The following is an 18,487-nucleotide window of genomic DNA, read 5'->3' as shown; positions in this document are numbered from 1 at the left end:
CTGCCTTCCCATCCCCCCCGTACCCCTCCATCCCCCTTCCTCTATCCCCCCATCCCTGCCTTCCCATCCCCCCCGTACCCCTCCATCCCCTTTCCTCTATCCCCCCATCCCTGCCTTCCCATCCCCCGTACCCCTCCATCCCCCTTCCTCTATCCCTCCATCCCTGCCTTCCCATCCCCCCCGTACCCCTCCATCCCCCTTCCTCTATCCCCCCATCCCTGCCTTTCCCATCCCCCCCATACCCCTCCATCCCCCTTCCTCCATCCCCATCCCTGCCTTCCCATCCCCCATCCCCCTCCATCCCCCTTCCTCTATCCCTCCATCCCTGCCTTCCCATCCCCCCCGTACCCCTCCATCCCCCTTCCTCTATCCCCCCATCCCTGCCTTTCCCATCCCCCCCGTACCCCTCCATCCCCCTTCCTCCATCCCCATCCCTGCCTTCCCATCCCCCATCCCCCTCCATCCCCCTTCCTCTATCCCTCCATCCCTGCCTTCCCATCCCCCCCGTACCCCTCCATCCCCCTTCCTCCATCCCTGCCCTTCCCATCCCCCGTACCCCTCCATCCCCCTTCCTCTATCCCTCCATCCCTGCCTTCCCATCCCCCCCGTACCCCTCCATCCCCTTTCCTCTATCCCCCCATCCCTGCCTTCCCATCCCCCCCGTACCCCTCCATCCCCTTTCCTCTATCCCCCCATCCCTGCCTTCCCATCCCCCGTACCCCTCCATCCCCCTTCCTCTATCCCCCCATCCCTGCCTTCCCATCCCCCGTACCCCTCCATCCCCCTTCCTCTATCCCCCCATCCCTGCCTTCCCATCCCCCCCGTACCCCTCCATCCCCCTTCCTCTATCCCCCCATCCCTGAACCTCTCTCGCTCCCCCTTTCCTCCCTCTTCCTCTGCTTCCCCCGCGACCGCCCCTCCCCGCCCCGCGGCGGGACTCAGCCTGTGGCTTTCCTCCGGCCGTGGCTGTCTCCTTCCCTCGCTCCGCCGGTGCCCGGGCCGGTCGGCCGGAGGGAGGGAGGGAGGGACGCGGGGTCCGTCCGTCCGTCCGCGGGCGGGGTCTGTCTGGGGCTCCCGGCCGCTCCCCGCGCCTCTCTCCGCCGCGGCGTCTGTCTCGCTCCCCCGCTCCGGGCGGCGGGGCCGGCATCGCAATGCGGCGCTTGTCTGGCTGGAGCCGCGCCGGCTGCCGGGCCCGGGGGGGGGGCGGGGGGGGCGGCCGCCAAGGGGCCGGGCAGACAGCGAGCGGGGGTGGGACCCGCACCCCCCCCCAGGAACACACCCGCATATAACGCAACACAACCCCCCCACAATAACCCCCCCACCACAACACCCCCCCACACCACAATAACCCCCCACCACAACACCCCCCACAATAACCCCCCCACCACAACACCCCCCCACACCACAACACCCCCCCACAATAACCCCCCCACCTCACAGTGCCCCCACCATAACACCCCCCCACAATAACCCCCCCACCACACAGCACCCCCACCACAACACCCCCCCACACCACAATAACCCCACCACCACAACACCCCCCACAATAACCCCCCCACCTCACAGTGCCCCCACCATGACACCCCCCCACAATAACCCCCCACCATAACACCCCCCCACAATAACCCCCCACCACAACACCCCCCCACACCACAATAACCCCACCACCACAACACCCCCCACAATAACCCCCCCACCTCACAGTGCCCCCACCATAACACCCCCCCACACCACAATAACCCCCCCACCACAACACCCCCCCACAATAACCCCCCACCACAACACCCCCCCACACCACAATAACCCCCCCACCACAACACCCCCCCACAATAACCCCCCCACCTCACAGTGCCCCCACCACAACACCCCCCCACAATAACCCCCCCACCTCACAGCGCCCCCCACCATGACACCCCCCCACAATAACCCCCCCACCACAACACCCCCCACAATAACCCCCCCACCACAACACCCCCCCACACCACAACACCCCCCCACAATAACCCCCCCACCTCACAGTGCCCCCACCATAACACCCCCCCACACCACAATAACCCCCCACCACAACACCCCCCACAATAACCCCCCCACCACAACACCCCCCCACACCACAATAACCCCCCACCACAACACCCCCCACAATAACCCCCCCACCACAACACCCCCCCACACCACAATAACCCCCCACCACAACACCCCCCACAATAACCCCCCACCACAACACCCCCCACAATAACCCCCCCACCACAACACCCCCCCACACCACAATAACCCCCCCACCACAACACCCCCCCACAATAACCCCCCCACCTCACAGTGCCCCCACCATAACACCCCCCCACACCACAATAACCCCCCCACCACAACACCCCCCCACAATAACCCCCCACCACAACACCCCCCCACACCACAATAACCCCCCCACCACAACACCCCCCCACAATAACCCCCCCACCACAACACCCCCCCACACCACAATAACCCCCCACCACAACACCCCCCCACAATAACCCCCCCACCACAACACCCCCCCACACCACAATAACCCCCCACCACAACACCCCCCACAATAACCCCCCCACCACAACACCCCCCCACACCACAATAACCCCCCACCACAACACCCCCCCACACCACAATAACCCCCCACCACAACACCCCCCACAATAACCCCCCCACCACAACACCCCCCCACACCACAATAACCCCCCCACCACAACACCCCCCCACAATAACCCCCCCACCTCACAGTGCCCCCACCATAACACCCCCCCACACCACAATAACCCCCCCACAATAACCCCCCACCACAACACCCCCCCACACCACAATAACCCCCCCACCACAACACCCCCCCACAATAACCCCCCCACCTCACAGTGCCCCCACCATAACACCCCCCCACAATAACCCCCCCACCACAACACCCCCCCACACCACAATAACCCCACCACCACAACACCCCCCACAATAACCCCCCCACCACAACACCCCCCCACAATAACCCCCCCACCTCACAGTGCCCCCACCATAACACCCCCCCACAATAACCCCCCCACCACACAGCACCCCCACCACAACACCCACCCACAATAACCCCCCACCACACAGCACCCCCACCACAACACCCCCCCACAATAACCCCCCACCATAACACTCCCCCACACCACAATAACCCCCCCACCTCACAGTGCCCCCCACCATAACACCCCCCACAATAACCCCCCCACCACAACACCCCTCCACACCACAATAGCCCCACCACCACAACACCCCCCCACAATAACCCCCCCACCTCACAGTGCCCCCACCATGACACCCCCCCACAATAACCCCCCCACCACACAGCACCCCCACCACAACACCCCCCCACAATAACCCCCCACCATAACACTCCCCCACACCACAATAACCCCCCCACCACAACACCCCCCCACCACAATAACCCCACCACCACAACACCCCCCCACAATAACCCCCCCACCTCACAGTGCCCCCACCATAACACCCCCCCACAATAACCCCCCCACCACAACACCCCCCCACACCACAATAACCCCACCACCACAACACCCCCCACAATAACCCCCCCACCACAACACCCCCCCACAATAACCCCCCCACCTCACAGTGCCCCCACCATAACACCCCCCCACAATAACCCCCCCACCACACAGCACCCCCACCACAACACCCCCCCACAATAACCCCCCACCACACAGCACCCCCACCACAACACCCCCCCACAATAACCCCCCACCATAACACTCCCCCACACCACAATAACCCCCCCACCTCACAGTGCCCCCCACCATAACACCCCCCACAATAACCCCCCCACCACAACACCCCTCCACACCACAATAGCCCCACCACCACAACACCCCCCCACAATAACCCCCCCACCTCACAGTGCCCCCACCATGACACCCCCCCACAATAACCCCCCCACCACACAGCACCCCCACCACAACACCCCCCCACAATAACCCCCCACCATAACACTCCCCCACACCACAATAACCCCCCCACCACAACACCCCCCCACCACAATAACCCCACCACCACAACACCCCCCCACAATAACCCCCCCACCTCACAGTGCCCCCACCATAACACCCCCCCACAATAACCCCCCACCACAACACCCCCCCACACCACAATAACCCCACCACCACAACACCCCCCACAATAACCCCCCCACCTCACAGTGCCCCCACCATGACACCCCCCCACAATAACCCCCCCACCACAACACCCCCCCACAATAACCCCCCCACCACAACACCCCCCCACACCACAATAACCCCCCACCACAACACCCCCCCACAATAACCCCCCCACCTCACAGTGCCCCCACCATGACACCCCCCCACAATAACCCCCCCACCACACAGCACCCCCACCACAACACCCCCCCCACAATAACCCCCCACCATAACACTCCCCCACACCACAATAACCCCCCCACAATAACCCCCCCACCTCACAGTGCCCCCCACCATGGCACCCCCCACAATAACCCCCCCACCACAACACCCCCCCACAATAACCCCCCACCATAACACTCCCCCACACCACAATAACCCCCCCACCACAACACCCCCCCCACCACAATAACCCCACCACCACAACACCCCCCCACAATAACCCCCCCACCTCACAGTGCCCCCACCACAACACCCCCCCACAATAACCCCCCCACCTCACAGTGCCCCCCACCATGACACCCCCCCACAATAACCCCCCCACCACAACACCCCCCCCACAATAACCCCCCCACCTCACAGTGACCCCCACCATAACACCCCCCCACAATAACCCCCCCACCACAACACCCCCCACCACAATAACCCCACCACCACAACACCCCCCCCACAATAACCCCCCCACCTCACAGTGACCCCCACCATAACACCCCCCCACAATAACCCCCCCACCACAACACCCCCCCACACCACAATAACCCCCCCAACCTCACAGTGCCCCCCACCATAACACCCCCCCACAATAACCCCCCCACCACACAGCACCCCCACCACAACACCCCCCCACAATAACCCCCCACCATAACACTCCCCCACACCACAATAACCCCCCCACCTCACAGTGCCCCCACCATAACACCCCCCCACAATAACCCCCCCACCACAACACCCCCCCACACCACAATAACCCCACCACCACAACACCCCCCACAATAACCCCCCCACCACAACACCCCCCCACAATAACCCCCCCACCTCACAGTGCCCCCACCATAACACCCCCCCACAATAACCCCCCCACCACACAGCACCCCCACCACAACACCCCCCCACAATAACCCCCCACCACACAGCACCCCCACCACAACACCCCCCCACAATAACCCCCCACCATAACACTCCCCCACACCACAATAACCCCCCCACCACAACACCCCCCCACCACAATAACCCCACCACCACAACACCCCCCCACAATAACCCCCCCACCTCACAGTGCCCCCACCATAACACCCCCCCACAATAACCCCCCCACCACAACACCCCCCCACACCACAATAACCCCACCACCACAACACCCCCCACAATAACCCCCCCACCTCACAGTGCCCCCACCATGACACCCCCCCACAATAACCCCCCCACCACAACACCCCCCCACACCACAATAACCCCCCCACCACAACACCCCCCCACAATAACCCCCCCACCTCACAGTGCCCCCACCATAACACCCCCCCACACCACAATAACCCCCCCACCACAACACCCCCCCACAATAACCCCCCACCACAACACCCCCCCACACAATAACCCCCCCACCACAACACCCCCCCACAATAACCCCCCCACCACAACACCCCCCCACACCACAATAACCCCCCACCACAACACCCCCCCACAATAACCCCCCCACCACAACACCCCCCCACACCACAATAACCCCCCCACCACAACACCCCCCACAATAACCCCCCCACCACAACACCCCCCCACACCACAATAACCCCCCACCACAACACCCCCCACAATAACCCCCCCACCACAACACCCCCCCACACCACAATAACCCCCCCACCACAACACCCCCCCACAATAACCCCCCCACCTCACAGTGCCCCCACCATAACACCCCCCCACACCACAATAACCCCCCCACAATAACCCCCCACCACAACACCCCCCCACACCACAATAACCCCCCCACCACAACACCCCCCCACAATAACCCCCCACCACACAGCACCCCCACCACAACACCCCCCCACAATAACCCCCCACCATAACACTCCCCCACACCACAATAACCCCCCCACCTCACAGTGCCCCCCACCATAACACCCCCCACAATAACCCCCCCACCACAACACCCCTCCACACCACAATAGCCCCACCACCACAACACCCCCCCACAATAACCCCCCCACCTCACAGTGCCCCCACCATGACACCCCCCCACAATAACCCCCCCACCACACAGCACCCCCACCACAACACCCCCCCACACCACAATAACCCCACCACCACAACACCCCCCACAATAACCCCCCACCATAACACTCCCCCACACCACAATAACCCCCCCACCACAACACCCCCCCACCACAATAACCCCACCACCACAACACCCCCCCACAATAACCCCCCCACCTCACAGTGCCCCCACCATAACACCCCCCCACAATAACCCCCCCACCACAACACCCCCCCACACCACAATAACCCCACCACCACAACACCCCCCACAATAACCCCCCCACCTCACAGTGCCCCCACCATGACACCCCCCCACAATAACCCCCCCACCACAACACCCCCCCACAATAACCCCCCCACCACAACACCCCCCCACACCACAATAACCCCCCACCACAACACCCCCCCACAATAACCCCCCCACCTCACAGTGCCCCCACCATGACACCCCCCCACAATAACCCCCCCACCACACAGCACCCCCACCACAACACCCCCCCCACAATAACCCCCCACCATAACACTCCCCCACACCACAATAACCCCCCCACAATAACCCCCCCACCTCACAGTGCCCCCCACCATGGCACCCCCCACAATAACCCCCCCACCACAACACCCCCCCACAATAACCCCCCACCATAACACTCCCCCACACCACAATAACCCCCCCACCACAACACCCCCCCACCACAATAACCCCACCACCACAACACCCCCCCACAATAACCCCCCCACCTCACAGTGCCCCCACCACAACACCCCCCCACAATAACCCCCCCACCTCACAGTGCCCCCCACCATGACACCCCCCCACAATAACCCCCCCACCACAACACCCCCCCCACAATAACCCCCCCACCTCACAGTGACCCCCACCATAACACCCCCCCACAATAACCCCCCCACCACAACACCCCCCCCACAATAACCCCCCCACCTCACAGTGACCCCCACCATAACACCCCCCCACAATAACCCCCCCACCACAACACCCCCCCACACCACAATAACCCCCCCAACCTCACAGTGCCCCCCACCATAACACCCCCCCACAATAACCCCCCCACCACACAGCACCCCCACCACAACACCCCCCCACAATAACCCCCCACCATAACACTCCCCCACACCACAATAACCCCCCCACCACAACACCCCCCCACCACAATAACCCCACCACCACAACACCCCCCCACAATAACCCCCCCACCTCACAGTGCCCCCACCATAACACCCCCCCACAATAACCCCCCCACCACAACACCCCCACACACCACAATAACCCCACCACCACAACACCCCCCACAATAACCCCCCCACCACAACACCCCCCCACAATAACCCCCCCACCTCACAGTGCCCCCACCATAACACCCCCCCACAATAACCCCCCCACCACACAGCACCCCCACCACAACACCCCCCCACAATAACCCCCCACCACACAGCACCCCCACCACAACACCCCCCCACAATAACCCCCCACCATAACACTCCCCCACACCACAATAACCCCCCCACCTCACAGTGCCCCCCACCATAACACCCCCCACAATAACCCCCCCACCACAACACCCCTCCACACCACAATAGCCCCACCACCACAACACCCCCCCACAATAACCCCCCCACCTCACAGTGCCCCCACCATGACACCCCCCCACAATAACCCCCCCACCACACAGCACCCCCACCACAACACCCCCCCACAATAACCCCCCACCATAACACTCCCCCACACCACAATAACCCCCCCACCACAACACCCCCCCACCACAATAACCCCACCACCACAACACCCCCCCACAATAACCCCCCCACCTCACAGTGCCCCCACCATAACACCCCCCCACAATAACCCCCCCACCACAATAACCCCACCACCACAACACCCCCCACAATAACCCCCCCACCTCACAGTGCCCCCACCATGACACCCCCCCACAATAACCCCCCCACCACAACACCCCCCCACACCACAATAACCCCCCACCACAACACCCCCCCACAATAACCCCCCCACCTCACAGTGCCCCCACCATGACACCCCCCCACAATAACCCCCCCACCACACAGCACCCCCACCACAACACCCCCCCCACAATAACCCCCCACCATAACACTCCCCCACACCACAATAACCCCCCCACAATAACACCCCCACCTCACAGTGCCCCCCACCATGGCACCCCCCACAATAACCCCCCCACCACAACACCCCCCCACAATAACCCCCCACCATAACACTCCCCCACACCACAATAACCCCCCCACCACAACACCCCCCCCACCACAATAGCCCCACCACCACAACACCCCCCCACAATAACCCCCCCACCTCACAGTGCCCCCACCACAACACCCCTCCACAATAACCCCCCCACCTCACAGCACCCCCACCACAACACCCCCCCACAATAACCCCCCACCATAACACTCCCCCACACCACAATAACCCCCCCACCACAACACCCCCCCACCACAATAACCCCACCACCACAACACCCCCCCACAATAACCCCCCCACCTCACAGTGCCCCCACCATAACACCCCCCCACAATAACCCCCCCACCACAACACCCCCCCACACCACAATAACCCCACCACCACAACACCCCCCACAATAACCCCCCCACCACAACACCCCCCCACAATAACCCCCCCACCTCACAGTGCCCCCACCATAACACCCCCCCACAATAACCCCCCCACCACACAGCACCCCCACCACAACACCCCCCCACAATAACCCCCCACCACACAGCACCCCCACCACAACACCCCCCCACAATAACCCCCCACCATAACACTCCCCCACACCACAATAACCCCCCCACCTCACAGTGCCCCCCACCATAACACCCCCCACAATAACCCCCCCACCACAACACCCCTCCACACCACAATAGCCCCACCACCACAACACCCCCCCACAATAACCCCCCCACCTCACAGTGCCCCCACCATGACACCCCCCCACAATAACCCCCCCACCACACAGCACCCCCACCACAACACCCCCCCACAATAACCCCCCACCATAACACTCCCCCACACCACAATAACCCCCCCACCACAACACCCCCCCACCACAATAACCCCACCACCACAACACCCCCCCACAATAACCCCCCCACCTCACAGTGCCCCCACCATAACACCCCCCCACAATAACCCCCCCACCACAACACCCCCCCACACCACAATAACCCCACCACCACAACACCCCCCACAATAACCCCCCCACCTCACAGTGCCCCCACCATGACACCCCCCCACAATAACCCCCCCACCACAACACCCCCCCACAATAACCCCCCCACCACAACACCCCCCCACACCACAATAACCCCCCACCACAACACCCCCCCACAATAACCCCCCCACCTCACAGTGCCCCCACCATGACACCCCCCCACAATAACCCCCCCACCACACAGCACCCCCACCACAACACCCCCCCCACAATAACCCCCCACCATAACACTCCCCCACACCACAATAACCCCCCCACAATAACCCCCCCACCTCACAGTGCCCCCCACCATGGCACCCCCCACAATAACCCCCCCACCACAACACCCCCCCACAATAACCCCCCACCATAACACTCCCCCACACCACAATAACCCCCCCACCACAACACCCCCCCCACCACAATAACCCCACCACCACAACACCCCCCCACAATAACCCCCCCACCTCACAGTGCCCCCACCACAACACCCCCCCACAATAACCCCCCCACCTCACAGTGCCCCCCACCATGACACCCCCCCACAATAACCCCCCCACCACAACACCCCCCCCACAATAACCCCCCCACCTCACAGTGACCCCCACCATAACACCCCCCCACAATAACCCCCCCACCACAACACCCCCCACCACAATAACCCCACCACCACAACACCCCCCCCACAATAACCCCCCCACCTCACAGTGACCCCCACCATAACACCCCCCCACAATAACCCCCCCACCACAACACCCCCCCACACCACAATAACCCCCCCAACCTCACAGTGCCCCCCACCATAACACCCCCCCACAATAACCCCCCCACCACACAGCACCCCCACCACAACACCCCCCCACAATAACCCCCCACCATAACACTCCCCCACACCACAATAACCCCCCCACCACAACACCCCCCCACCACAATAACCCCACCACCACAACACCCCCCCACAATAACCCCCCCACCTCACAGTGCCCCCACCATAACACCCCCCCACAATAACCCCCCCACCACAACACCCCCCCACACCACAATAACCCCACCACCACAACACCCCCCACAATAACCCCCCCACCACAACACCCCCCCACAATAACCCCCCCACCTCACAGTGCCCCCACCATAACACCCCCCCACAATAACCCCCCCACCACACAGCACCCCCACCACAACACCCCCCCACAATAACCCCCCACCACACAGCACCCCCACCACAACACCCCCCACAATAACCCCCCACCATAACACTCCCCCACACCACAATAACCCCCCCACCTCACAGTGCCCCCCACCATAACACCCCCCACAATAACCCCCCCACCACAACACCCCTCCACACCACAATAGCCCCACCACCACAACACCCCCCCACAATAACCCCCCCACCTCACAGTGCCCCCACCATGACACCCCCCCACAATAACCCCCCCACCACACAGCACCCCCACCACAACACCCCCCCACAATAACCCCCCACCATAACACTCCCCCACACCACAATAACCCCCCCACCACAACACCCCCCCACCACAATAACCCCACCACCACAACACCCCCCCACAATAACCCCCCCACCTCACAGTGCCCCCACCATGACACCCCCCCACAATAACCCCCCCACCACACAGCACCCCCACCACAACACCCCCCCACAATAACCCCCCACCACAACACCCCCCCACACCACAATAACCCCCCCACCACAACACCCCCCCACAATAACCCCCCCACCACAACACCCCCCCACACCACAATAACCCCCCACCACAACACCCCCCCACAATAACCCCCCCACCACAACACCCCCCCACACCACAATAACCCCCCACCACAACACCCCCCACAATAACCCCCCCACCACAACACCCCCCCACACCACAATAACCCCCCACCACAACACCCCCCACAATAACCCCCCCACCACAACACCCCCCCACACCACAATAACCCCCCCACCACAACACCCCCCCACAATAACCCCCCACCTCACAGTGCCCCCACCATAACACCCCCCCACACCACAATAACCCCCCCACAATAACCCCCCACCACAACACCCCCCCACACCACAATAACCCCCCCACCACAACACCCCCCCACAATAACCCCCCCACCTCACAGTGCCCCCACCATAACACCCCCCCACAATAACCCCCCCACCACAACACCCCCCCACACCACAATAACCCCACCACCACAACACCCCCCACAATAACCCCCCCACCACAACACCCCCCCACAATAACCCCCCCACCTCACAGTGCCCCCACCATAACACCCCCCCACAATAACCCCCCCACCACAACACCCCCCCACACCACAATAACCCCACCACCACAACACCCCCCACAATAACCCCCCCACCTCACAGTGCCCCCACCATGACACCCCCCCACAATAACCCCCCCACCACAACACCCCCCACAATAACCCCCCCACCACAACACCCCCCCACACCACAATAACCCCCCACCACAACACCCCCCCACAATAACCCCCCCACCTCACAGTGCCCCCACCATGACACCCCCCCACAATAACCCCCCCACCACACAGCACCCCCACCACAACACCCCCCCCACAATAACCCCCCACCATAACACTCCCCCACACCACAATAACCCCCCCACAATAACCCCCCCACCTCACAGTGCCCCCCACCATGGCACCCCCCACAATAACCCCCCCACCACAACACCCCCCCACAATAACCCCCCACCATAACACTCCCCCACACCACAATAACCCCCCCACCACAACACCCCCCCCACCACAATAACCCCACCACCACAACACCCCCCCACAATAACCCCCCCACCTCACAGTGCCCCCACCACAACACCCCCCCACAATAACCCCCCCACCTCACAGTGCCCCCCACCATGACACCCCCCCACAATAACCCCCCCACCACAACACCCCCCCCACAATAACCCCCCCACCTCACAGTGACCCCCACCATAACACCCCCCCACAATAACCCCCCCACCACAACACCCCCCACCACAATAACCCCACCACCACAACACCCCCCCCACAATAACCCCCCCACCTCACAGTGACCCCCACCATAACACCCCCCCACAATAACCCCCCCACCACAACACCCCCCCACACCACAATAACCCCCCCAACCTCACAGTGCCCCCCACCATAACACCCCCCCACAATAACCCCCCCACCACAACACCCCCCCACACCACAATAACCCCACCACCACAACACCCCCCCACAATAACCCCCCCACCACAACACCCCTCCACACCACAATAACCCCACCACCACAACACCACAACACCCCCACCACAATAACCCCACCACCACAACACCCCCCCACAATAACCCCCCCACCTCACAGTGCCCCCCCCACAACACCCCCCACACCACAATAACCCCACCACCACAACACCCCCCCACAATAACCCCCCCACCTCACAGTGCCCCCCCCCACAACACCCCCCCACACCACAATAACCCCACCACCACACAGCACCCCACCACAACACCCCCCCACAATAACCCCCCACCATAACATCCCCCACACCACAATAACCCCCCACCACACAGCACCCCCCCACCATAACCCCCCCACCTCACAGTGCCCCCCACCATAACACCCCCCACAATAACCCCACCACCACAACACCCCTCCACACCACAATAGCCCCCCCACCACACAGCACCCCCCACCACAACACCCCCCACCACAATAACCCCACCACCACAACACCCCCCACAATAACCCCCCACCTTACAGCGCCCCCCACCATAACACTCCCCACACCACAATAACCCCCCCACCACACAGCACCCCACCACAACACCCCCCCACACCACAATAACCCCACCACCACAACACCCCTCCACACCACAATAGCCCCCCCACCACACAGCGCCCCCCACCACAACACCCCCCACACCACAATAACCCCACCACCACAACACCCCCCCACAATAACCCCCCACCTCACAGTGCCCCCCACCATAACACCGCCCCACAATAACCCCACCACCACAACACCCCTCCACACCACAATAGCCCCCCTACCACACAGCACCCCCCACCACAACACCCCCCCACAATAACCCCCCCACCTCACAGTGCCCCCCACCATAACACCCCCCCACAATAACCCCACCACCACAAAACCCCTCTACACCACAATAGCCCCCCCACCACACAGCACCCCCCACCACAACACCCCCCTACACCACAATAACGCCCCCACCACAACACCCCCCACAATAACCCCCCCACCTCACAGCGCCCCCCACCACAACACCCCCCACACCACAGTAACCCCACCACCACACAGCACCCCCCCACCATAACACCTACCCACATAACAGAACACCCCCACAACGCACACACACAACACCACAATAACACCCCCCACACAGCACCTCCAGCATAACACCCCCCCACATCACAATAACCCCACCACCACAACACCCCACCACAATAACCCCCCCACCTCACAGTGCCCCCCACCATAACACCCCCTCACAATAACCCCCCACAATAACCCCACCACCACAACACCCCTCCACACCACAATAGCCCCCCCACCACAACACCCCCCCACACCACAATAACCCCACCACCACAACACCCCCCCACAATAACCCCCCCACCTCACAGCGCCCCCCACCACTACACCCCCCACAATAACCCCCCATCACACAGCACCCCCACCATAACACCCCCCCACACCACAATAACACCCCCACCACACAGCACCCCCCCACCATAACACCCCCCCACACCACAATAACCCCCCACCACACAGCACCCCCCACCACAACACCCCCCACACCACAATAACCCCCCCACCACACAGCACCCCCACCACAACACCCCCCCACAATAACCCCCCACCATAACACTCCCCCACACCACAATAACCCCCCCACCACACAGCACCCCCCACCACAACACCCCCCCACAATAACCCCCCACCATAAAACTCCCCCCCACCACAATAACCCCCCCACCACACAGCACCCCCCACCATAACACCCCCCCACAATAGCCCCCCATTACACAGCACCCCCCACCATAACACCCCCCCACACCACAACCCCCCCCACCACACAGCACCCCCCACCACAACACCCCCCCACAATAACCCCCCACCACAACACCCCCCACACCACAATAACCCCCCCACCACAACACCCCCCCACAATAACCCCACCACCACAACACCCCTCTACACCACAATAGCCCCCCCAACACACAGCACCCCCCACCACAACACCCCCCCACACCACAATAACCCCACCACCACAACACCCCCCCACAATAACCCCCCCACCTCACAGCGCCCCCCACCACTACACCCCCCACAATAACCCCCCCACCTCACAGCGCCCCCCCACCACAACACCCCCCCACACCACAATAACCCCACCACCACACAGCACCCCCCCACCATAACACCTACCCACATAACACAACACCCCCACAACACACACACACAACACCACAATAACACCCCCCACACAGCACCTCCAGCATAACACCCCCCCACATCACAATAACCCCCCCACCACACAGCATCCCCCACCATAACACCTCCCCACATAACACAACACCCCCACAACGCACACACACACAACACCACAATACCCCCCTCCCACACACAGCACTCCCACCATAACACCCCCCACAACCCCTCCCACAATAACACCCCCACCACACAGCACCCCCCACCATAACACCTCCCCACATAACACAACACCCCCACAACACACACACACACAACACCACAATAACACCCCCCACGCAGAGCGCCCCCACCATAACACCCCCCACAACAGCCCCACCACAAGAACACACCCGCATATAACGCAACACAACACAGCACCTCCAGCATAACACCCCCCAAACCACAATAACACCCCCACAACACCCCCACCACAATAACACGCCCACCACACAGCACCCCACACAACACACACACTCACACAACACCACAATAACACCCCCCACAACACAGCACCTCCACCATAACACATACCCACACACGCCACAATAACGCCCCCCACAGCACCCACCCACCACAATAACACCCACCCACACAACACTCCCATCACAATAACACACCCGCATATAACACAACACCCCCCACAACACAGCACCTCCACCATAGCACACACCCACACAACACACCCCACATAACACAACACACCTCCCCAGTTACACCCTGCCACAAAACACCACCCCACCACATCCCCCATAACACCCACCCACACAACACACCCTCCCCACCACAACACACCACAAGACCTCCACCATAATAACAGACTAGCATATAACAGAATACCCCCACAATAACACACTCACAACACAGCACCCCCACCATAACAACCCCCACAATATCCCCCACCACAATAACACACAAACACAATATCACCACCACCATAATAATACATACACATCACGCATACAACACAACACCCCACCACCATAACAGACACCACAACACACACACAACACCACAACCACCACCACAACACAACACCCCCACTACCACAATACACACACAAGACCCCACAATATCGCACAACCACTACACACACAACACAATATCCCAACACCATCACACCTCCACCACAATAAAAACACACCCACACACCCATAATATCTCCCTGCATCACAATAACATACACATAGTCCATAATATCCGCCACCGCCATAACACATACTTCACAATAACACACACACACAATATCTCCCACAACATGATACCACACATAACACAACACCCCCACACCCATCACAGCACCCACACCCATCATGCATACTCAGCACAACAATGCCACTCACAACACCCACACCAACCATAACATATACACACAGAATACAATACCCCCACACCCACCACAACACATGCACAACACACATCCATCGTGCACACACAAAAGAACACTGCCACACACAGCACACTACACAACAGCCACTTCCACTGTGGCACACGCACAGCACCCACCATGTACACACAACATGAGAATCCTACATACACAATCACACAGCTTGAACTCACCATACACAGTCACAACAGTACTGCACACACAATGCACACACAGCACATCCCACTGTGAAATACAACCACACACACAGCATGACAATGATGCTAACCACACATCCCCTGCACAACTACACATGCACACACAACACCAAACACACATTCCTGAACAAACCCACAATGCTGCACAACTACACACACCGCAATGTCACACAATTATACACAAGTGCACACAAGAATCACATACACATAAAACAAGACACCAGAGAAACACACCTATATCCCCCGTTCCCACCACACACAAAGCTGTACAACCACATACACGAGACATGACAACATCGCACAACCCAGCAGTGCCTCACAATCACATCCACAGTTCCTCGACAGCACAACATGACAATACCACACAATCCTAAACATCCCAACAACCACTCCGCCCATATCAGCACACAACTACACACAATTCCCTGACCACACAGCACACGCAACCCCAGCCATGTCTCTACAGGCATCCTGGGAACTAACCCGGTCAATCCCCAGCCACAGGGAGTCCCACAGGTTAACCCGGCCAATCCCCAGTGGCGGGGAATCCCATGAGTTAACCCAGCCAATCCGCAGTGGCGGGGAGTCCCATAGGTTAACCTGGCCAATCCCCAGTGGCGGGGAATCCCATGAGTTAACCCAGCCAATCCCTACTGGCGGGGAGTCCTGTGGGTCAGCCCTGCCAATTCCCAGTGGCAGGGAATCCCATGAGTTAACCCAGCCAATCCGCAGTGGTGGGGAGTCCCATAGGTCAACCTGGCCAATCCCCAGTGGCGGGGAGTTCCACGGGTTAACCCTGCCACTCCTTGGTAGCAGGGAGTTTCGCAGGTCATCATCGATAATCATATCCCACCATGGCGAATTACCGCATTACTCACCTCCCCTCGTTGCTGCCCCCTGCTGGCTGATCTCCAGGGCTGAGCAGCGCCCCAGGGAAAGCTAGGAGGCTGTACAGTTATCTCCTGCGGGTGTTATTCTAAACCATACAACCTACTACCTCAGCCTGGGGCACGCAGAAGAGACGGGCCGGGGACAGGGGGTTTGAGCCAAGCGCGGCTGGGGGTCTCGGGATCGGCTGGGGGTGGAAGACACTGGCTGGGGGAGTGGGAAGGAAGTCGCCCAGAGCAGCTGGGGAGGTTTCTCTAGAGGCGTTGGCTGCCTCTAGGTGGAATGATTTGGTGGGTTCTCAACTAACTGGCCTTTCCCCTCTAGGGGGCGCAGGTTCTGATCCAGCCCTGGGGGGGGGGGACACGGGGCCTTTCCCCTCTAGGGGGCGCAGGTTCTGATCCAGCCCCGGGGGGGGGACACGGGGCCTTTCCCCTCTAGGGGGCGCAGGTTCTGATCCAGCCCGGGGGGGGGGGACGGGACACGGGGCCTTTCCCCTCTAGGGGGCGCAGGTTCTGATCCAGCCCTGGGGGGGGGGGGACATGGGGCCTTTCCCCTCTAGGGGGCGCAGGTTCTGATCTGGCCCCGGGGGGGGGGGACTGCTGGGCTCAGGGGGATGGGGAATGGGACACGGGGCCTTTCCCCCCTAGGGGGCGCAGGTTCTGATCCAGCCCCGGGGGGGGGGACACGGGGCCTTTCCCCTCTAGGGGGCGCAGGTTCTGATCCAGCCCCGGGGGGGGGGGGGACTGCTGGGCTCAGGGGGATGGGGAATGGGACACGGGGCCTTTCCCCTCTAGGGGGCGCAGGTTCTGATCCA

At 61.7% G+C, this 18,487-nt stretch overlaps 1 protein-coding gene across 7 annotated transcripts in view; it reads right to left on the bottom strand.

Moving 5' to 3' along the window:
* Positions 1-18,487, bottom strand: part of LOC125625664 (sperm acrosome membrane-associated protein 6) — a 55,437-nt gene that overhangs the window by 18,294 nt on the left and 18,656 nt on the right. The window contains exon 1 of one of the 7 annotated variants that reach the window (XM_048828010.2): positions 17,664-18,025. The exons of the other annotated variants lie outside the window; for them this stretch is intronic. The gene's annotated coding sequence lies outside the window, so the exon portion shown is untranslated. Of the gene's footprint in view, positions 1-17,663; positions 18,026-18,487 lie in introns of those variants that run through there. 7 annotated transcript variants of the gene reach the window in all.

This window comes from Caretta caretta, chromosome 24 (assembly GCF_965140235.1).
Source record: "Caretta caretta isolate rCarCar2 chromosome 24, rCarCar1.hap1, whole genome shotgun sequence".
In the NCBI taxonomy this organism is placed as follows: domain Eukaryota; kingdom Metazoa; phylum Chordata; order Testudines; family Cheloniidae; genus Caretta; species Caretta caretta.
Note: the sequence above shows the minus strand (reverse complement) of the source record. Positions and strands in the feature narration are given on the sequence as shown.